The sequence below is a fragment of the Piliocolobus tephrosceles genome, chromosome X (genome assembly GCF_002776525.5).
Source record: "Piliocolobus tephrosceles isolate RC106 chromosome X, ASM277652v3, whole genome shotgun sequence".
NCBI classification, from domain to species: domain Eukaryota; kingdom Metazoa; phylum Chordata; class Mammalia; order Primates; family Cercopithecidae; genus Piliocolobus; species Piliocolobus tephrosceles.
Window position 1 is genome coordinate 18,394,384 of NC_045455.1, and position 22,977 is coordinate 18,417,360.

Sequence of the window (22,977 nt, forward strand, 5' to 3'; positions counted from 1 at the left end):
AAAAAAAACCCTGAAGTTTGGAGATATTAGGCAAATTGCTCAAAGATGTATTGCCATTTAGAGGCAGAGTTATAATTTAATGCCCCCCCCCCTTTTTTTTAAATGATCCAAAACCCAAGTTCCTATCAAAATAATGCACTACAACTTAGAGGTTTCCTGGTAATACTCCTACTAATAGTAGTTATTATAACTATCACTGTGAATCATACATTATACTAAATGCTTTATATAATCATCAGTTTCTGAAAAGGAAGAATTGATTTGGTTTTTCAAATTCTTAACAGTTTGATATAAACAGTTATTTTTTAAAATGTAAAATAATTAAAGATATCTACTAAAGATATTCATAAATTTGACAGGAGTACAGTTAAGCTTAGGTAGACCAGATGACCCACAATATCCCTTCCCACATAAGATTTTATAATTCTACAAATATTTTTCCTCTTTTGATTTTAACAAATCTTTTCTACTGGCAGTAGCTTCATATGGTTATAACCATGTTTTCTTCTTTGTTTTCTTTCCTATTTAAAGGAAAAAAAAAACACCCAATGCTTTCTGTGTGTTTTCATATATAACCTTCTACATAGCAGATGCTGCTAAATTGCTGAGGATGTAATGAGAATTTAAAAAGAAATACAGTTCTTTTTCTCATGGAGCTGCAAATCTAGTAGGGCAGACACACATTACCCAAACGATCCCTCGGTGACCATGTAATTATAAACTGAATCAAATGCTCTCTAATAAAGGACTACTGTACTCTGAAACGGTATAACAAAGAACGTGATCTCTGCTCTGGGTCAGGGAGCACGTCCCTGAAGAAATGGGTGGGGGCCGAGGCTTAGTGAATGAGGCAGAATACTCAAGCCTGGTGCCAGGGAGGAGAGTCTGGCAGACAGAGCCAGAAGTCTGGGTAGAAGGACCTGTGGTGGGAGCAAGAGAGAAGATCAGAGTGGAGGGGAGAAGCAGGGTTGGGGCCTTGAACGTGCTGCTGAGCATGTGGGTCCTCATCCTTACCCTGCATTGCCCGCAGGCCTGACCTTTGCTTCATTCTTCATGGCTGTTGAGTGAGAGTGTGGCCCCTGCAGGTAAGATCTAAGTCTTGGATGTCTCTGTATCTCACAGGGTAGGCAGATAGTAGAAGCTCAATGAATACTTCCTAATTTATTTGACCTACAGGTTTTCCCCTCCACCTTCTTATACCCATAGATTTACTAGAAGAGACTCAAGATACCAGCGTGATTTATTTTTTTAATGGATTGAACAAATTGATAATTTATTATCAAATAGTCCCATTGGAAAATAATTCTGTCAAATGTATTATGGGAGTGTTATATCTAAAGATTATTGAAAACTGGTTCTTTCTTCTAAAAATCTACTTTCATTTTCCCCAACATTTTCTCATAAAACTTTATAAATATATAGCAATGTTGAATTTTACAGTAAACACCCCGTATATCATACCCAACACCTACATTCTACCATAAACATCTTATTTGCTTTGCTCTCTCGCTCTCTCTGTCTCTCTTCTTCCCCCCTCCCTCCCTCTATCCATCATTTTTTGCTTTTTTTTTTTTTTTGGAATATTTTAAAATAAATTGCAGGCTTCGGTACAATTTCTCCTAAATCCTTCAGCAAGCATATCACCAGCTAATTAATTTTTCTTTTGATGTAAAAATTACATAAAATGAAATGTAAAAATCTTAAGTGTATATTCACTGACTTTTGACAAATGCATACATCTGTGTAAATGAAACAAACACTTATTATCTTTCTAGAAAGTTCTCTCATACTCCTTCCCAGTCGAACCCACTCCCCTCATTGTTCTTATGTTTTACACAGTAGACTAGTTTTATCTATTCTAGAACTTTATCTAGATAGAATCAAATAGCATGTACTCTTTTGTATAAGGCTTCTTTCATTCAGTATATTTTAAGACTCATCTATGTTGATGCATATATAAGTAGTTCATGTCTTCTTTTTTTTTTTTTTCTCTGAGTCGAGTTCCAGTATCTGAAGATATCACAGTTTGTTCATCCATTTTTCTGCAGATTAACATGTGAGCTATTCCCAGTTTTGGGTTTTAGGCAAATAAAGCTGCTATGAACATTCTTGTACAAGTTTTTTTGTGAACATGTTATCATGGGTAAATATCTAGGAGCAGAATTACTGGGTGGGAGGGTAAGTGTATGTTTAGTTTTATAAGAAATAACCTGACCATTTTTCAAAGTGTACTATTTTACATGCCCACTAACCATGTGTGAAACTTTCAGGTACTGTACATTCTTGCCAAGGTTTGATGTTATCAGTCTCTTATTTTAGCCATTCTTGTAGGTATTCAATGATATCTTATTGTGATTTTAATTTTCATTTCCCTGATAACTTCATGATGTTGAGCACTTTTTCGTGTGCTTATTGCCCATTCAAATACCTTCTTTTGTGACGTGCCTGTCCAAATTTTTTGCTCCTTTTCTATTGAGTTGTTTCTTTGTTATTGTAGGAGCTCTTTCTATACCAGGCCTTTATCAGATATATTCTTAGTGAATGCGTTCTCTCAGTGTGTGGCTTGCCTATTTTCTCAAAGGCATCTTTTGATGAGCAGAAGTTCTAAATGTTGATGAAGTCTAATATATAAAAAAATTTTTCTCTTATGGTTATTGCTTTTCTATGACCTATCTTTTTTTTTTTTTTTTTTTTTTTGAGATGGAGTCTCACTTTGCTCCCCAGGCTGGAGTGCAGTGGCGCCATCTCGGCTCACTGCAAGCTCTGCCTCCTGCCTCCTGGGTTCAAGCAATTCTCCTGCCTCAGCCTCCCAAGTAGCTGGGACTGCAGGCACCCCCCACCACGCCCGGTTAATTTTTTGTATTTTTAATAGAGACGGGGTTTGGCCAGGCTGGTCTTGATCTCCTGACCTTGTGATCCGCCCGTCTTGGCCTCCCAAAGTGCTGGGATTATAGGCGTGAGCCACCGCGCCTGGCCTTTTATGACCTATCTTATGAAACCTTTGCCTACCCCCAAGTCATGATGATATTCTCCTGTATTTTCATTTAAAACCCTTTGATTTTAGCTGTTTTTTATGTGACCTGTGATCCATCTCTAACTATTGTTTGTTTGGTATGAATCAGGGGTTAGATTCATTTTTCCATATGGCTCTCTGGCTACTTTAGCACCATTTGTTTAAATTCCTGTTGGATTGTTTTGGTGCCTTTGTGGAAAATCAAATGCATGTGTAAGTGCAGATCTATTCCTCTATCTTTTTAAAAATATAAATACTAGCTGGGCGCGGTGGCTCATGCCTGTAATCCCAGCACTTTGGAGGTTGAGATGGGTGGATTACAAGGTCAGGAGTTCGAGAGCAGCCTGGCCGACATAATCCCCCCCCTTATAAAAAAAAAATAAAAAAAAAAAAAAAAAATTAGCCAGGCATGGTGGTGGGTGCCTGTAGTCTCAGTTACTTGAGAGGCTGAGGCAGGAGAATCGCTTGAACCCAGGAGGTGGACGTTGCAGTGAGCTAAGATTGCGCCACTGCACTCCAGCCTGGGTGACAGAGTGAGACTCCATCTCAAAAAAAAAAAAAAAAAAAAGGAAATACTGAGCAATCAACATCCAAAATTTCCTTCTTTTAATTTAAATTTTACATCCTATCATCCTGTGATCTGGATAAGAATTTAATAACGAGGATATAATGACTTTTGACTGCCTACTAGAAAAATTGATGCCCTATGACTTCTTTAAAATATGAATCAATTTCTTTCTCTTTCAGCGGTATAACTTTCATCCCTCTAATCAAATGAATTGGAATCCTTACTTGAAAATTAAGTTGGCCTTAAAAATGCAAAATAAAAAATTATGTTACTGCCATTATATCCTAATTTAAAGTCTACCATATTTTGTTATTTAAGAAAGATGATCAGCCAGGTATGGTGGCTCACATCTGTAATCTCAGCACTTTGGGAGGCTGAGGTGGGCAGATCATGAGGTCAGGAGATCGAGACCATCCTGGCTAACATGGTGAAACCCCATCTTTACTAAAAATACAAAAAATAAGCCGGATGTGGTGGCACATGTCTGTAGTCCCAGCTACTCGGGAGACTGAGGCAGGAGAATCACTTGAACCCGGGAAGCTGAGTGAGCCGAGATTGCACCACTGCACTCCAGCTTGGGTGACAGAGTGAGACTCCGTTTCAAAAAAAAAAAGATCAGTTTCTTCTCATTGGAGTGTAATACGATTGAAGGGCTAGAGATGTTTCTAGGAAGGAACTCAGTCTATAAACTTAAGTAAGTTAATTTCATCGTTTATTTTTTAATTGTAAAGAAAGAAAATAATTCTTAGACTGTTCCTATTATAATAAGGTATTGTAAAGATCAGTGAATTTCAGGGCCACACTTTAGGAAAACATATGGATAAAATAAAAAATATAAGCACAAGGTAGTTGATAAACACAAGATGTTTTCCTTGAATGTCTATGTAGCAGGTATTTTTCTTTGTGTAAAACCTTGTGACCATAGCATTAGCATTCTCCTTTATGAAATTTGGGATTTGAGCTCTTTGCCCTAATGAAGATAGATACACAGGGTCCTTTCGATGAGTATACTCAGGCAGGGAAGGGCGAACACTGGTTCTAAGTCCTTCTTGGCAGCCTTCCCTGGGTTTGCCAACCCAGATGGATTTGCCTGCTCTTGAGTCCAGTAATTCAATAGCCTGTTTCCTTCCGGCAGGGATTGCCCAACCGCTTACAACCTGCCATGAGTCTTTATCTCATGCCACTCATAAATGTTGTGGTTTAAACACAAAGAATTTTAACATCTCTACATCCCAAAGTAAACAGCAGTTCTGGAAATGTCGCAGGGCTTTCAGTGCATGGGAAATGGATTCTGTGAGATGGATTTAAATAACTCATGGTGCATTGTGGAAACTTTTTGAAGCTGCTCCCTCTCCCCATTTCCCCCCGTCAAAGTGGTTAGTGCATGAAAATGGGAACCTAATCACACACTTTCTGGTTGGTGTTTGTGGGCACTAAAAAGCTTTATATGCATGTGGCTTGAGGTTTTAATATGTGACATTTATTCACCTTTAATATCTTTTTTGATTTAAATATAATCAACTCAATGTTTTAAGTAGTAAAAGTGACCTTCTATAATAATTAGATCGCATTTGACTCTAGGATAATTTACAATGTTTTCCTCACCAGAATTGTTAAAAAGCAGTACCAACTGTTCACATCTAATAAGCTAGTTTCTAAGGGAGAGCTATCTCCTGATAACCCAAGAAATAACAACGTTAGACCCTAAATTATTTGGGAAAAAAGCAAAATTGGAATATTAACTGTAACCTACTTGTTTGTATTAAAATCCTGGATATGACCAGAGAGTTTTGCACACTTCATGCAGAGGAGTAGGGAAAGAAAAGAGATTATCAGTGTCCTACAAAAGACTTTTGGGGAGTGGAAAAGGACCGCTTCTGCATGTATACTACCTCATGCAGCCAAAAATAGTAAGAGTTACGGGAAAGTCAGGTGACTAAATTATTCCAGTCTAGAGGCAGGCTTACTAGAAGCTTAGAATTCTACTGCAAAGGACTGAAGTTCCCAATGCCCTTCACAGCACACACACAAAAAAACATATTAATAAGGCTAATGGTTCTTAACATTTCCTTTCATGCCCTGTTTTCTATGTAACGCAGTACATTCTTTTGAAAGACACGTGTTTATTCACTTTAATTAGTTAGAAATCTTACTCCTAAGTAGAAGTATTCCAGAAGATCTGATGAAACACTGCCAAAGGAAAAGGAAGCACCACTAACTTACTGACTAAAGAAATAAATTGATCAACAGAGCAAAAAGAGATCTCAATAGTATCTGTTGAATTTTCTTCTGATTATTTTGAGGATTTCTTTTACATTTAGAAATTTATAGGTAAATTTATAGGAAACAGCATGCCTCCATATGATATTAAGACAAAAATCTTAGAAAAAATACTGGATGAGGGCAGTAATATCTTACTGACCCAACCAGTTCTACATTAAAAACAACAACAGCAGCAACAACAACAACAAAAACGTTGTTCCCAGCTTTGTTTCAGAAAGAAACAAAACACCCTTGATTGACCATCACTCAGTTATGTGTCTTGGCACCTTTTTTAACTCTATAGACAACCAATTCATACTGTGTTCAAGCTCTAAATATTAGTGACTGGGGTGTCTTAATGACCTACTTAACCTCTCTTTAACTTGGTGTTGCCAACTTATTGAATAAACTTTTTTTTTTCTTGCTAACTACCCATTTAATAAAATGGCTCATTAATGCAGTCAGATCTCCTTCAGTGGCTTTGCTGTGGTGTCTGTACTTGTTTCTGCTGCCATGAGCTCCACACATGACATTCTCCCTTTCCTTAGCTTTACTCAATAGGGCTATCAGTCTTTCAGGAGAAGGAATCATCTGGTTTATTTCTGTTTGATCTTACTTGTTACTGATACCTTATTTGAATTTATCTTTTGGCAGATGGTTGGATCATCCATCCAGTTCTTTGCTTCCTCTAGCTGATGTCCTTCTTTGCTATACTATATGGAAAAAGCAAGAAATATTTGACACCAAAATGTATGATTCACTTGTGTATTAGTCCGTTTTCACACTGCTGATAAAGACATACCCGAGACTGGGTAATTTATAAAGAAAAAGAGGTTTAATGGATTCTCAGTTCCACATGGCTGGGGAGGCCTCACATTCATGGTGGAAGGCAAAAGGCACATCATACATGGTGGTAGGCAAGACAGAATGAGAACCAAGTGAAAGGGGAAACCCCTTATAAAACCATCAAATCTCATGAGACTTATTCACTACCACAAGAACAGTATGGGGGAAACCACCCTATGATTCAATTATCTCCTAGAGGGTCCCTCTCACAACACATGGGAATTATGGGAGCTACAATTCAAGAAGAGAATTGGGTGAGGACACAGCCAAACCATATCAGCTTGCATATGGTGGCATTGTAGAGACAGATACAGTCAGTCACACAGGGAAAGGAAAAAGAGTTGAACAAAGCATGGAAACAACTACTTGTGGTAGCCAGAAAACATGCTGTCAGATCACAGCACAGATCCTAGAATCAGGAAGTCTCCAGGTTGCCACCAATCTTACAGGTCAATAGTTCAGCATACATCCAATTCCATGATAGCAGTCAAATAGCAAAAAACTTTCCTCTACAAATGTCACACTCCTGTTAGAACGAATGGCTACAGCTGACACACTCTGCCTTTGGATGCATAGAATGATATTTCACCATAAGATGATATATACTGGCCACAGACTTTTTTTTATTTTGTTTTTTTTAATTTTATTTTTGTTGTTGTTGTTGTTTTCGAGACAGAGTCTCGCTCTGTTGCCCAGGCTGGAGTGCAATGGTGTGATCTCAGCTCACTGCAACTTCCGGCTCCCGGGTTCAAGTGATTCTCCCGCCTCAGCCTCCTGAGTAGCTGGGATTACAGGCACTCACCATCATGCCTGGCTAATTTTTGTATTTTTTTGTAGACATGAAGTTCAGCATGTTTCCCAGGCTGGTCTTGAACTCCTGACCTCAGGTGATCCACTTGCCTCAGTCTCCCAAAGTGCTGGGATTACAGGCGTGAGCCACCGTTCCTGGCCTGTTTTTGTTTTTTCTATATTAGAATTTTAAAGAGAGAAGAAGGTGGTTAAGGATAGGAGACACACACATTTGTATTTGTTTCCTCATGAAATTATATTAAAAAGACAGTAAATGGATTTCTTAAAAATTATTGCTTAAAACCATCAAGAATAAAAAGGAGGCAAACAAGAACATAACGTTTCTTTTATGAACGCTGAAAATAACATTCATGGATGGTAAGCTGCCTAACAGAACTGAGAGGTCTGATCCTAAATTGGCAATAAGGAAAACCAAGAAACAACCCAAATTTTGTTGCAGAACTGCCACAATTAGCAGACCCCTGGAAGCTTTAGAAGAAGGTGGCAAAAATGAGTCTAAAACAGGAGGATTTGTTGAAAGTCCATTTAGAAGAAGTTTGACACTCATATTTCCTACTCAGCTCTGCTCAATGGGAGCAAATCCTCCCTCCTCACCTGAACAGAAAGCTGGAAGTATACTCTCTGGGGTGGATGAAATTTTGGTTGTTGAACTGGGGAACACCTGTTCCAAATGAAGAAGGGAGTTTCATTATTAAAGCAGTGTGATTAACTGAAAATTTTACTGAAAATGCTAAAGACAGCTCTCCTTTCCTTCTCAACATTTTTATTTATTCATTTATTTGAAATGGAGTTTCACTCTTGTTGCCCAGACTGGAGTGTAATGACACAATATAGGTTCACTGCAACTTCCACCTCCCGGTTCAAGTGATTCTGCTACCTCAGCCTCCTGAATAGCTGGGATTCCAGGCGCCTACCATCAAGCCCGGCTAATTTTTGTATTTTTAGTAGAGACGGAGTTTCACCATGTTGTCCAGGCTGGTCCCTTCTTGCCATTTTTCTACATTTGGTTCTCAAAACACAAAACATTGGCAGCCCGGCCTAAACTCTGTATACAAGAGACTGACTGAAAGATCCATCTCTAGAGAATGGACAGGTTCATAAGGAACAACTTAAAGGTACTGACTTTGAAGTTTCCCTAGTAAAACGGCTCACTACAGACATCCACTGTGAGCCTCAGTGGACGAGTCCACCTACAATCTCAGAGCTTCTAATGAATTCTTCAATGCCCATGCTGAAGAACTGACTGGCAAACAGTTGAAGAAATTTCCAACAGGGAAGTCAAATGAACGAACAAAGTAACTTGTAACAACTAACGTGGAGAAAACCTTAGGTGGGGAGAAAAAAAGAATCTAACAATTATAATTAATATTTTCACAGAAATAAAAGAAAATATTGCATCTATGAGATAAGAACAGCTAAAGAACATTCAGAGGAGGCACACAAACACTCTCTTGGAAATTAAAAAAATCATAGTAGAAATAAAAACACAGTGGAAGGTTTAGAAGACAAAGTTAACAATATCTTACAGAAAGAAGTGCGAAAACATTGAGACTTAGAAAATAGAAGAGAAAGACAAGGAATATAGAGGAATGATCCAGGAGATCCAACATCCTAATAAGAGGATTTATAGACCCAGAATCAGTGAGGAGAAATCCTCACTGCATGGGAAAGTGCAGGTGCACAAAGCTAGATGCAAGTTGTTGAGTCAATTTTAATAAGGTTATTCTGCAATCAATAACAGCCCAAGAATCTCAGTGGCTTCCAACTGTGAGAGCTGGGATGGGCATGGTGGCTCATCCCTGTAATCGCAGCACTCTGAAAGGATGAGGTGGGGCGGATCACTTGAGGCCACGAGTTCAAGGCCAACTTGGCCAATATGGCGAAACCTGGTCTCTACTAAAAATACAAAAACTAGCTGGGAGCGGTGGGGTATGCCTGTAATCCCAGCTACTCTGGAGGCTAAGGCATGAGAATAGCTTGAACCAGGAGGTGGAGGTTGCAGTGAGCCAAGATTACGCCACTGTACTTCAGCCTGGGCGATAGAGAAAGACTCTGTCTCACAAAAACAAAAACAAAAACAAAAACAAAAACAAAAAACGATGAAGATTCATTTGTTGCTCACTTACATCTCATTTGGGGTTAGTAGACAACCTACAGAATGGGAAAAAGATATTTGCAAATATGATAAGGATCTAGTGTCCAGAATATATCAAGAACTCTTACAGCTCAATAATAAAAAACCAAATAACCCAATTTAGTAATGGAAAAAGGACTTGAATAGACGTTTCTCCAAAGAAGATACATAAATAGCCAAAAAACATATGAAAAGATGTTCAACATCATTAGTCATTAGGAAAAGGCAAATCAAAATAATAATGAGTTACCATTTCAAACACGCTAAGATGGCTTTAATTTAAAAGAGTACAAAATAGGCCAGGAGTGGTGGCTCATGCCTGTAATCCCAGCACTTTGGGAGGCCAAGGCAGGCGATCACCTGAGGTCAGGAGTTCAAGACCAGCCTGACCAAATGGAGAAATCCCATCTCTACTAAAAATACAAAATTAGCAGGGCATTGCGGCATATGCCTGTAATCCCAGCTACTCAGGAGGCTGAGGCAGGAGAATTGCTTGAACCTGGGAGGGAGGTGGAGATTGCGTTGAACCAAGATCTCGTCATTGCACTCCAGCCTGGGCAACAAGAGTGAAACTCTGTCTCAAAAATAAATAAATAAATAAATAAATAAATAAATAAATAAATAAATAAAATAAAAAATAAAAAAGTACAAAATAGCAAATGTTGGGGAGAATGTGGAGAAATTAGAACCCTCATACATTGCTGGTGAAAATGTAAAATGATGCAGCCACTGCGGAAAAGAGTCTGGCAGATTCTCAAAAAGTTAAACCTAGAATTACTATATGACTCAGCAATTATTATCTTATTGGTATATATGCAAGGTAATTGAAAATGCATGTTCACACAAAAACTTGTATATGAATGTTCTTAGCAGCATTATTCACAATAGTCCAAAGGTGGAAATAACCTCAATTTCTACAAACTGATAAATGGATAAACGAAATGTGGTATTTCCATACAATGGAATATAATTTAACTGAAAAGGGAATGAAATTACATGCTACAACACGAATGAATTTTGAAAGCATTATATTAATTGAAAGAACCCGGACGCAAAGACCACATATTACACAATTCCATGATGTTGGTTGCACAACATAGGAATATACTAAAAGCCACTGACTAATACACTTTAAAGTGGTAAATTTTATGTGATGTAGATCTCAAAATAAGTAAATAGAAAAACAGAGTTAATGACTGCTTTTCAAAACTTATGAAAGGCCTCATTCATAGACTCAAGAAGCCCAACAAATTCCAAACCAAATAAAGAAAAATTCACAACTATGGCCATCATTGTAACAAAACAGAATATCAAAATCAAAGATAAAAATGTTAAAAGCCAGTCTAAGCAGAGCGAGACTCCATCTCAAAAAAAAAAAAAAAAAAAAAGCCAGTCAAAGTACCTAAGACCAAAAGTTGGACATATAGTGAAAGCCAGAGGACAATGAAATTATATCTTAAACATGTTAAATGAAATTAGAATTCTATATTCGGTAGACCAGTTGTTCCCAACCAAGGTAATTTTGTTCCCCAGGAGATATTGTTAGTTGACACAACTGAGAACGGAAGTGATGCTGTCATCTCATGTGTAGAGGTCAAGGAAACTGCTAAATGTCCTACAATGCACAAGACAGCCCCAACAACAGTTATCTGGCCAAAAAAATAAAGTACGCCAAAGTCAAGAAATCATGCAATAACATATCTTTCAAAAATGTAAATAAGCCGGGCATTGGTGGCTTACTCCTATAATCTCAGCTACTCAGGAGGCTGAGGCAGGAGAATCACTTAAGGCCATGAGGCTGAAAACAGTCTGGGCCACATAGTGAGACCTTATCTCTAAAAAAGAAGAATGTATATAAAATAAAAAATATTTGCAGACAAATGAACGTTGAGATACTTGGCTATCAGTAGATCCACATCAAAGGAAATAAATGGCAAATATTTACCTGATCTTTTCAGGTAAAAGAAAATAATCCCACAAGTAAAGTTGAAGATGCAGGAAGGACAATGAAAATAGCAAATGTGTGAGTAAACTTAAATGGACAATAATAACATTAAACAACAGTAACAATTCCTTATGTGATTTAAAATACATCTAGAATTAACATTTACAAGAATTACATGTAGGTCAAGCTGAGAGTAAATGAAATCAAAGTATTCTGAGGTTTATTTTGGTTCACCATGAGAGTGATAGTACCATTTAGCATTAGAATCGGTAAGTCAGTTGTACTTTAGGGGAACAACTAAGAGACTAGTAAAAGAGTATAAATTCTAAATTAACAACAAAAAAGATAGACTAATAAGCAAATAAATACAAAAGAAGGAAAGAAAAGAGTGAAAAAGGAGTATAAAATGTATGGGACAAAAAGAGGGTGAAAACATAGTAAACTTAAATACAAATTATTGTCATAAATATATTAGATGTCAATGAACTAAATGTTCCAAAGGGCAAAGAACTAAAGTCAAAGATTTTCAGGCTGGATAAAAAATAAAAAACAAAACCCAGGAGACAAAACAAAAACATGAAGATACAGAAAAGTTGATAGATAAAAAATGAAAAAGATGTATAATGTGAATGCTACCTAAAGTAAGACTGATGTCTATTAATATTAGACAAACTACTTAGCGCAAACAACATCATCACACAGTTAAAGAGAGTCATTTATAATGATTTTTAAAAACCCAATTCATTAGTAATATATAAAAATTCTAAATTAGTATACACTTAACAAAATTGCCTCAAAAAAATAAGGTGAAATTGACCTAAGTACTAGAGGAGATAGAAAAATCTACAACCATAATGGGGGGCTTTAGTGTACAATCTAAAAAATCAGTAAGGATATATAAGGCTTGGGAAACACTACCAGCAAACTTTACCTTCCGGATGGCTACACTTCACCCAAGAATCACAGTTTTAATTAAGCACCCATGGAACATTTACTTTGTGTGCTAGGTCACAAAAACAAATCTCAATAAATTTCAATGAGTTAGAATCAGAGTATGCTTTCTCACTGCAATAAAATCAAGTTAGACATTTATGAGAAAAATGTAATAGAAAAATCTTACCTATTTGAAAATAGTTATAAAAATCAGTTGTCAAAAAAGAAATTATAAAATTTAGAATAAATTTTATGCTGCATGATAATAAAAATACAAGACATTAAAACTCGTGGAATGCAAGTGAAGCAGTATTTAGAGGAAATTTATAACCATAAAACATATATTTTAAAAGAGAAGAATAAGAATTCATCACCCAAGCATGATCTCAAATAAATAGAAAAAGAATAGCAAATTAAAACCAAAGAAATAGTAAAGTAAGCCTTCATGAAACAGGAAACAGAGAACATCAAGAAAGCTAAAAGTTGTCTCTTTGAAGACATTGACTGATAAACTTCTGGTGAGACTGAGTAAAAAAAGAAAAAGAAAAGAAGCAGCACAAACAAATGGTATCATGAAAGAAAAAGGAGGTATCAGTATAGATCCTGCAGTCATTAAAGAAAGAAACAAGATTCATGAATTACTTAAGGACAATAAATTTTAAAATTTAGAAAAAAATGGACAAATTTCTTCCCCAAATTAACAATATACCAAAATGAACACAAGAAGAAATAGAAAAATGAAATAGTCCTCTAACAATTCGTAACTGAGAGAGGCAATTTAAATCTTTTCCATTAAAACAAAACAAAACAAAACCTCTAGGTCCAGATGGGTTACTGGTAAGAACTACCAAATATTTAAAGAAGAAATAACATCAATCTTTTTGTTGTTGTTTTGAGGCAGAGTCTTGTTCTGTCGTCCAGGCTGGAGTACAGTGGCAATCTCGGCTCACTGTGATACCAGGCTGGGTTTATTTGACATTGCAAAGTTTAGTTTAATATTAGAAAATCAACCAATGAATTCATCACAGTAACAAATTAAAAGAGAGAAATAATATGACCATCCCAATAGATGACAAAAAAGCATTGAATAAAATTTGACTCCCACTCATGATTTATAAAAATCTTATTAAAGAAGGAATAGAGAGGAACTCTGTGAATCTGATGAAAGGTAGATACACATCCCCAAAGCAAACCTTATACTTACTGATAAAACATTGAAATTTTTCTTTTGAAATCAGGAAAAAAACAAGGATGCCTACTATTGTCACTTCTTTTCAAATTGTACTGTGGCCTAGCCAGTGTTGTAGGCAAGAAAAAGAAACAAATGGTATAAGAATTGGGAAGGAAGAAATGAAATTATTGAAACCCACAAATTATATATGATTGTAGGTATAGAAAATCCAAGAGAATCTACTGATAAATTATTAGTATTAATATTAGAGTTTAGCAAGTTTGCTAGATCCAAAGTCAATACATACAAATTCATTGAATTTCAATGTAGATGCATCCAATCTTTTTTTTTTTTTTTTTTTTTTTGAGACGGAGTCTCGCTCTGTCACCCAGGCTGGAGTGCAGTGGTGCAATCTCAGCTCACTGCAATCTCCGCCTCCCAGGTTTAAACGATTCTCCTGCCTCAGCCTCCTAACTAGCTGGGACTATAGGCGCGTGTCACTACGCCCAGCTAATTTTAGTATTTTTAGTAGAGACGGGGTTCACTATGTTGGCAAGGATGATCTCTGTCTCCTGACCTCGTAATGCGCCCGCCTCAGCCTATCAATGTGCTGGGATTACAGGTGTGAGCCACCACGCCCGGCCGCATCCAAACAATTTAAAACATGAACTTGGCAGGGCGCTGTAGCTCACGCTGGTAATCCCAGCACTTTGGGAGGCCGAGGTAGGTGGATCACCTGAGGTCAGGAGTTTGAGACCAGTCTGACCAACATGGTGAAATCTTATCTCTACTAAAAATACAAAAATTAGCTGGGCGTGGTGGTACGTGCCTGTAATCCCAGCTACCTGGGAGGCTGAGGCAGGAGGATCACTTGAACCCAGGAGGCAGAGGTTGCAGTGTGCCAAGATTGCACCATTGCACTCCAGCCTGGGCAACAAGAGTGAAACTCTGTCTCTAAATAAATAAATAAATAAATGGGAACTTTTTTCCATCTAAAAATAGTGAATAACTAGAAATAAATTTTAAAATAAATATTTGAGATCTCTATGCAGAACGTCTTAAATCATATCAAATGTATACGTACATGAAAAAGAAACCTATTTTAATAAGGAAATTTTGCACAAAATCAATCTACATAGGCTTTATTAATAACCCAGAAAGATTAATCTGGTATTAGTTCTGATTAGGTTTAGGGTTGGGTTAATATGGTGGGGTCTATTATCATGTATGTGAATGCACTCACTAGTGTACATGCATACACGTTCATCTGAGCAAACACAAACACCTGCACACATGCGCATGGGCGCATGCACACACACACACACACACACACACACACTATATTACCTAAACATTGTAAAGAAAAACAGAAAGTTGTGATTGTATGAACAACTCTTTCTTTGCACTTTGGATTTTCATACACTTTTCATAGATGATTTCCATGGATGATTTTCATGTCTGAATCTCATTTACTTCTTATGTTGTTAAACTTTCCTCTCCCTTTCCTCTTTATCTAGGCCCAGAGATGCTCCTAGTATGTTAGAGCACATTATTTAAATTTAGATTTAGTGATATTGACTTCCATTAACTTTTTTATTTGTTGTCTTAAAACTCATCCGTGAGCCTCCAACAAAGACTTGCCCCTGTGGCAGCTTGGTGCGTTGTTAAGAGTTAGGAACTAACAGCTTGAACAAGGACTAAGTTACAAATTTGTGTCTGCCATTTACTGACTACTTGTATGGCATTGTGAAAATTGCTTCACCTCTCTGGCCTCAGTTTCCACATCTGTAAAACAGAAAGAGTATCTCCCATTCCTACCTCCAGGGCTACTACGAAGATCTAGGTTGATCAACTGCTATGTAACTTCTAGCTAACTGTAGCAAACACTTCCATAGCAATTCTGTCCAATTTTCTTTTAAAACGAACAGACCTCAGATTTGTATGTTCCTGCCTAAAGCAGGAAGCATGGATGCAATGGTGGCAGCAGCCCTTTTGTGACCAGACATGAAAGAAAGGCCCGGAGCGTCACAGAGACCTTGCATCCATCTGCTTCTTTAGGTCTCCGGACCAGCTCAGGGTCACCAACCTTCACACTTCTTGTTTGGTGACAGAAAAAGCCCGGATATTTAAGCCACTGTTACCTGTGTTTTCTATATCTGCAAGTAAATTCAATTCTGAACGAATACACTAAGCTCTAATGAACTTGTATGATGTGCCTGACACTACACTAAGCGCCTGATGTGCGTTGTGCTCTTTGATACCCCAGGACAGCTCTCCTACAGGACACTGAGGTGCAGAGAGATTAAGCAATTTACTCAACATCACATGGCTCTACTGATGCCTGTCACGTACTCACAGAGGCCTCAACAATTTATTCAGTTATTTAATTATAGTCAGAAAGATGACACAAGATCACACGCTAAACCAAAATAATTTTGTGACCAACATCAGCCAAGATTCTATAGCTCTGATCACACCATTGAGTTACCTAGGGTCCATGCTGCAGCCACTCTGTCTTAGAGCAGTCATCAGGAAGTTGAGCTTTCTAAAATTAGACCTTTTTTAAATTTTTTTTGAGAGTCTCACTCTGTCACTCAGGCTGGAGTGCAGTGGTGCAATCTTAGCTCACTGCAACCTCCGTTTCCCAAGTCCAAGCAATTTTTGTGTCTCAACCTCCCGAATAGCTGGAATTACAGGCATGTGCCACCACCATGACCCCCAAAAATTTTTTTTTGTATTTTTAGTAGAGATGGGGTTTCACCATGTTGGCCAGGCTCATCTCAAGCTCCTGACCTCAAGCAATCCACCTTCCTCCGCCTCCCAAAGTGCTGGGATTACAGGCATGAACCACCACACCCGGCCTAAAATTAGACATTTTTTATGTATAGATTTTTTTTCTTAATGATTCCAATTGGTAAATCCAGGTTTTGCAAATGTTCTCATGTAAATAATTGTGGATATGATCTATAATAGAACTTGCGACTTAGATCATCAGTTTTTCCAGGTTTCTTGAAGTGGACCCAAAACTATTTGAGTACCATCTTGGCCCTGCCTATAAAGATTCTCTGTGAGGACATGATAACAAAAAAGAATGGCAACTAAACACTGAGTAGTAGCTATGTGCTAGGGATGCTTCTAATCACTTTACACGCGTTCGCTCATTCTATCCTCACAACGCTGTGGCAGGTAATGTAATTATCACCATTTTTCAGGTGAAAAAATCAAAGCCAAGAAATGTTGATTGTCCCAGACTTCTTAATCACTATAGAATGCAAGAAAAAGAATTTGAACCCTGAAAGGCTGGCTTTAGGAATATGTCCTAACTTTTAAAATGAACTATTCCTTGATCATCAAACAGATCCTCATATGCTCAATTTCCTTTTTTTTTTTTTTTTTTTTGAGGCAGAGTTTTGCTCTTGTTGCCCAGGCTGGAGTGGAATGGTGCGATCTCAGCTCACTGCAACCTCTGCCTCCCGGGTTCAAGTGATTCTCCTTGCTAGCCTCCTAAGCAGCTGGGATTATCCCACCACCACGCTTGGCTAATTTTTGCATTTTTAGTAGATGGGGTTTCACCATATTGGCCAGGCTGGCCTCAAACTCCTGACCTCAGGTGATCCACCTGCCTTGGCCTTCCAAAGTGCTGGGATTACAGACATGAGCCACTGTGCCCAACCTCAGTCTCTCAATTGGTAATACAGAGTATCTACGCTTCAGAGTCTCGTCAGAAAATTCTCCCTGCATGTTATAAAGTGTGATGTCAAGACACAATCATCATTGAGAATTTTCTGAAGAATATGAAGTGTATCTATATCCTTGACTCAAGACAACTTCATCATTTGGGACTACAGTGTCTTAGTTCCCTTTGGAATTGACTTTACCCTGCTTTGGCATTTTACAATCGCAATTGACCTGCTTTGAGGGATGGCACAAGAGAATTCCACAAAACTTGCTTTTGTGTCTACTGTAATGATCTCACTGAGAGCACTTTCTGCTCCATCACACAATGTCATAATAAGCGTGAAGGACCAAAAAAACCCAACACCAACTGGTGAAAGCAAAATCAGAAGTAGTTGGCTCATGGAATTGAAAAGTCTGGGTAAGTTTCAAGGACGACTTGATCCATGCTCAAATGATAGCAGTGGGATTTAGATGTCCTCACTCCTTCTCTGTCTTCACCCCATTCTCAGGTAAGCCTTGGTCTTGAGGTCTCTAAATAGCAGCAGCAGCTCTAGGATTCAGGTTCTCCAGGTTCTCCCCTGTGCAAGTTCAGAATCTCTTTTACAGAGGTCCAAGTGGTCTGATTAGCTCTGGTTCTCTCACGTGCGCATCTCTGAACCAACCTCTGTGGACCGGGGGAATGCAATGCCTTGAATGGTCCTGTCTGAGTCACATACTCAACCCTTGGTGTGGGAGTGGAGCTAAATCCACACTACCAACAGAGACTGTGGGTGGGGAGAGGATGACTTCAGAGCAAAAGTGTTTTGTAATCAGCGTAGAGTAGATGGACACTGGGCAGCAAAATAGCAGACTCCATTACAGTCCATTTTGGAATATCTGTGGGAGAAATTGTGGCCAGATTTTATTTTATGGATACCATGACTCTGTCCCACATGGTGTGAAGGAGGCTTGAGCCATATCTGCTCGCCACCTCCCTACTGTGAATGACCTATGACATGCAGTCAGGAAGCTTTATATCATTTTCTTAATATGATTTTCTTTTTATATTTCTGTCATCATCTATTAATGTTTCCTTTTATATTACTTATATTTTTATAAGATGCTTTAAAAACCTTTTTGGAAACAGAAAGTAAGGAAAGCCTTAAAAATGCTGTTGTTAATATTTGATGTGTTCATATTATCTAAATGCTCAAGCTAAAGATTCTAATGGCCATTCTCTTCCTGGAAGAGAGAAGCACAGCTATTAATATCATTCCTATTTATAATTCAACCAGAAAAAAATAGGACATATTTTAGTCTCTGCCTAGACCAATCATTCTCTTCTTATCTCACTGACAATTTTCTGTTTAGCTTTTTTTATTTTTGAGATGGAGTCTCGCTCTATCGCACAGACTGGAGTGCAGTGATGTGATCTCAGCTCACTGCAACCTCTGCCTCCCGGGTTCAAACAATTCTTCTCCTTCAGCCTCCCAAGCTGGGATTACAGGCACCCATCACACACGGCTAATTTTTGTATCTTCGGTAAAGACGGGGTTTCACCATGTTGACCAGGCTGGTCTCAAACTCCAGGGCTCAGGTGATCCACCTGCCTTGGCCTCCCAAAGTACTAGAGTTACAGGCATGAGCCACCGTGCCCAGCTTGTTTAGCTTTTAATATTCAATTCAAACATCAACTTTCCTTCCTGGATTGCACCCTTCTCCCACCACCGGATCCCTAGGTTCGGCGGGTGTCTACCCCAACACACTGCCATTTTTTGTCTGTGGGAAGAGCTCCCCAAAGGCAATGGCTGCGACTCATTTGTCTGTATCGCCAGCTCCTAAGCAAGGGCTCAGTAAATGGCCATGGAAGTCAGGAAGAAAGAAGAAAGGAGAGAGGGAAGGAAGTTAGGAAAGAGAAAAAATTAAGAATGAAAAAACCAGAAAGAGATGGAAAGAAGGGAGGAAGGGAGAGGAAGGGAGAGGAAGGAAAAGAGGGAGGGAGGGAGGAGGACACGGTAGGAAAGAGAATGAGAAAGGGAGAGAGAAAAAAAGGGAGAGAGGCAGGGAGGAAGGGAGGGATGGAGGGAGAGAGGCAAGAAGGAAGGAAGGGAGGGAGGAAGGGAGGAAGGGAGGAAGGAAGGAAGGGAGACAATCTATTAACTTAGAGAATGGCTTCATCACAATGGTCTGTATGGGTAAATATTGCCCATGGTTATCAGATCATCTCGTATGTCTGGCTCTAGGAGACACTCTCCCCTCCTGCATAAATTCTGATTAAAGTTTTGGTTTATAGAGCAAAGAATTCAGAAACTTATATTAAGGATGAAGATCTTAAGAAGATGAGATTCCCCTCCGTGCCCTTCTGTGCACACACAGAGATCCAAAGCCTTTTCCATAGCTGCCTGACAGGTTTCACTGCTGCCCTGAAGAAGTCCTTGAGACTGGCAGCAGGAGCAGGATCTCTGTATAATCTTTGTTTGCCTAATAATAGGGCTTTAAGGGTTTTTAAAAGCTGGTTTTCTTTGGGGATCATTTAAATTTCCCATTTCCTGGTAAATATTTTTGGTAAAAACATTATCCTCTTGGATTTCAGAGAAAGTTAAAATAGAAAAAGCTTGAAAGCATTCACAAAGCAATGTGCTCTCAAAACACAGCCATTCATTTGAAGTTGTCTTTTAGTATGAATCCAAATCCTGCAGTCAATACAAACCTTAATCTGCTGCTCGGTCTCTGTGGATTCACTCTGCCTGAAGCTATGAGCTTCAAAATTCTCAAAGAGTTGGACTTAAATGCTGTTTCTTATATTTTATAATACTGTTTAATCTGCCTGAAGGTGTAGGATGTAATGTCATGATACTATATAAACATCTGGGCTACTGGACTCTCAATACAGATGAGAAATATTCTACTACTGTGAAGTTGTAGTTCTTTCCTACTATTTCATTGGTATGCATTTGTATTCATAGCAATTATTTATTTAAATATTTTAGCACATATAACTTTGAAATTATAAAGGAGATCTTTTGTTTTTCTTTTTTTCTTGGAGACAGAGTCTTGCTCTGTCACCCAGGCTGGAGTGCAGCGGTGTAATCTCAGCTCACTGCAACCTCCGCCTCCCGGGTTCAATCGATTCTCCTGCCTCAGCCTCCCAAGTAGCTGGGATTACAGGCGCCCTCCATCACACCCGGCTCATTTTTGTATTTTTAGTAGAGATGGGGTTTCATCATGTTGGGCAGGCTGGTCTCAGACTGCTGACCTCAAGTGATCCACCTGCCTGTCGGTTTGGAGCCAAGTAGGCGGAAGGTCAGCAGAGCACTAGAAAGAAACTCTCTGTTCCCAAGCCAGTTAAGGTCCTTCCTCTGGGCTCATGTTCTACAAGCCTTCATCAAGCAAACCAAGCTGGAACTATGTCAGCCACCTCCCCCAAGGATCTAATCAAGAGGTAGCTAGCTGTGTGATGGGACAGAGAGAGGTGAGCTCTGAGATGAATCCAAGACTTTTCAGTGACCACAGTTTCTCTTGGTTAGGGCCCCTGACTCAGAGCCTCACTTCACACAGTGGAGAAGGACCTGTAGGAAAGACTCACATTCATGCCACAAAAGACAGTCCGTTCTGTTCTTGAGTGTAACATCTTTCTGTCTTAAAAATAATAGTAATTAAGGCCAACGCAGGCAGATCATTTGAGGTCAGGAGTTCAAGACCCAGCCTGGCCAACGTGGCAAAACCCCGTCTCTACTAAAAATACAAAAAATTAGCCAGGCATGGTGGTGTACGCCTGTAATTTCAACTGATCAGGAGCCTGAGGCATGAGAATCGCTTGAACCCAGGAGGTGCAGGTTGCAGTGAGCTGAGATCGTACCACTGCACTCCAGCATGGGTGAGAGAATGAGACTCTGTCTCAAAAAACAAAACAAAACAAAAAGTAATTAGCCAGGTGCAGTGAGTGAGTGCCTCCAGTCCCAGCTCCTCAGGAAGCTAAGATAGGAGGATTACTTGAGCCCAGGAGTTCAAGGCTATAGTACGCTATGATCATGTCTGTGAATAGTCACTGTACTCCAGGTTGGTCAATGTAGCAAGACCTCATCTCATAATGATTGCAAGTTGCAGCCAAGTCTCCTGCAAGTTCACCTTCCATAGTATATCTCAAATCTGTCTCCTGTTTACCATCTTCAGCGCCATCTCCATGCAAGTCTGTGGTACATCATCTCACAACTGAGATACTGCAATGGCTTCCATGCTTGCCCTTGTCACCTTAAAATTCATCTCCTACTCGGTAACCAGAGTGAGCCTCTTAACTTATGAAGCAAATCATGTTGCACACACCCTTACCTGCTTCAACTCCTTAAAGGGCTTTCCATTTCTCTTAACACCTAAATGCATGACCTTGACCTACAAAGCCCCATGTTCCCTGATCCAGACCTCATCTGGTTTTCATCACCATCACCAGCTACTTTCACCTGCTGACAAGTGCTAGAAGACCCTTGAGGCTACCTGCCTTAATGCCTTTGCACTTAGGGATCCTTTGGTCTGAAACACTTTTACTCCTGTCTTCTCCTTGGGGTCTGTTTAAATATTCTCTCCATAGACAGGGTGTCATCCACCCTCTACATAAAACGTAGCCAATTCCCCTACCTCCCCATTATTGGTTGTGTGCTGGTAAACATTTAGCAACTGGCTTTTGCAGGTGGGGTGGGTGGAGTAGGTGGAGGAATCCCTGATTGTTAGTGCTTGCTTATTTCTGTGGTGTGAATTCTCCTACCACAGCTAATTTCTAGCTATCAGTCTGAAGTCAATAGGCTGGAAGATTTTTTCTTCTTTTTTTTCTTTTTTGAGACATGGTCTCGCTCTGTCACCCAGGTTGGAGTGCAATGGTGTCATCACAGATCACTGTAACCTCCACCTCCTGGGCTCAAGCCATCCTCCTGCCTCAGCCTCCAAAAGTAGCTGGGATTACAGGCATGCACCACCATGCCGGGCTAATTTTTTAATTTTTTGTAAAGATGAGGTTTCTCTGTGTTGCCCAGGCAGGTCTCGAATTCCTGAGCTTAAGTGATCCTTCTGCCTTGGCCTCCTAAATTGCTGGGATTATAGGCATGAGCCACCGTGCCTGGTAATAGGCTGGAAGAGTTCTGAAGCATAACAACCAGTTCTTGAGAGCTGATGCAAGCTGGCTCCAGCTCTTCACTGCATGATTCTCTATCACACAGCACTGCTTACTTCCTTTAAGGCAACCATGAAAAGCTGTCAGATTATATACTTGTTTCTCCCCTTGTTTTTTTGTTTATCTCTAAAGCTTATAGACAGAGATTACCATGTAAATTCCATGAAAAAAGGTCTATCTCAACCCTAGTCCAATGCTTGTCAATGTAGTATATATTCAATATGTATTTATGAATGAATGATAAGAGCTCATTCTGTACACATGAGTCTTCCCTTTTACAGCCTTTTCATTGTCTTAGTTTTCCTAAGTTTTAAAAAAATAATTTTTTATTTCAGGGAAAAAGCTCTATTTTACTGCTTTTAACACCCAGAAGCCAAGAGGGAGAGAGGATATTGAGTAAGAAGGGTGTGAAAGAAGAAAGGGCTGGAAGGGTTTATTAGAGGGGTGTCATACAATATGACGTGGAAGCAATTTATA

General features: G+C 39.0%; 1 long non-coding RNA gene across 1 annotated transcript in view; it reads left to right on the plus strand.

Annotated features, from left to right (window-relative positions):
* The first annotated feature begins 876 nt into the window (after positions 1–876).
* Positions 877–22,977, plus strand: part of LOC116418589 — a 52,500-nt gene continuing 30,399 nt past the window's right edge. Inside the window, exons 1-2 of the long non-coding RNA XR_004228687.1 lie at positions 877–1,085; positions 6,498–6,593. This is a non-coding gene — a long non-coding RNA (uncharacterized LOC116418589). The remainder of the gene's footprint in view (positions 1,086–6,497; positions 6,594–22,977) is intronic.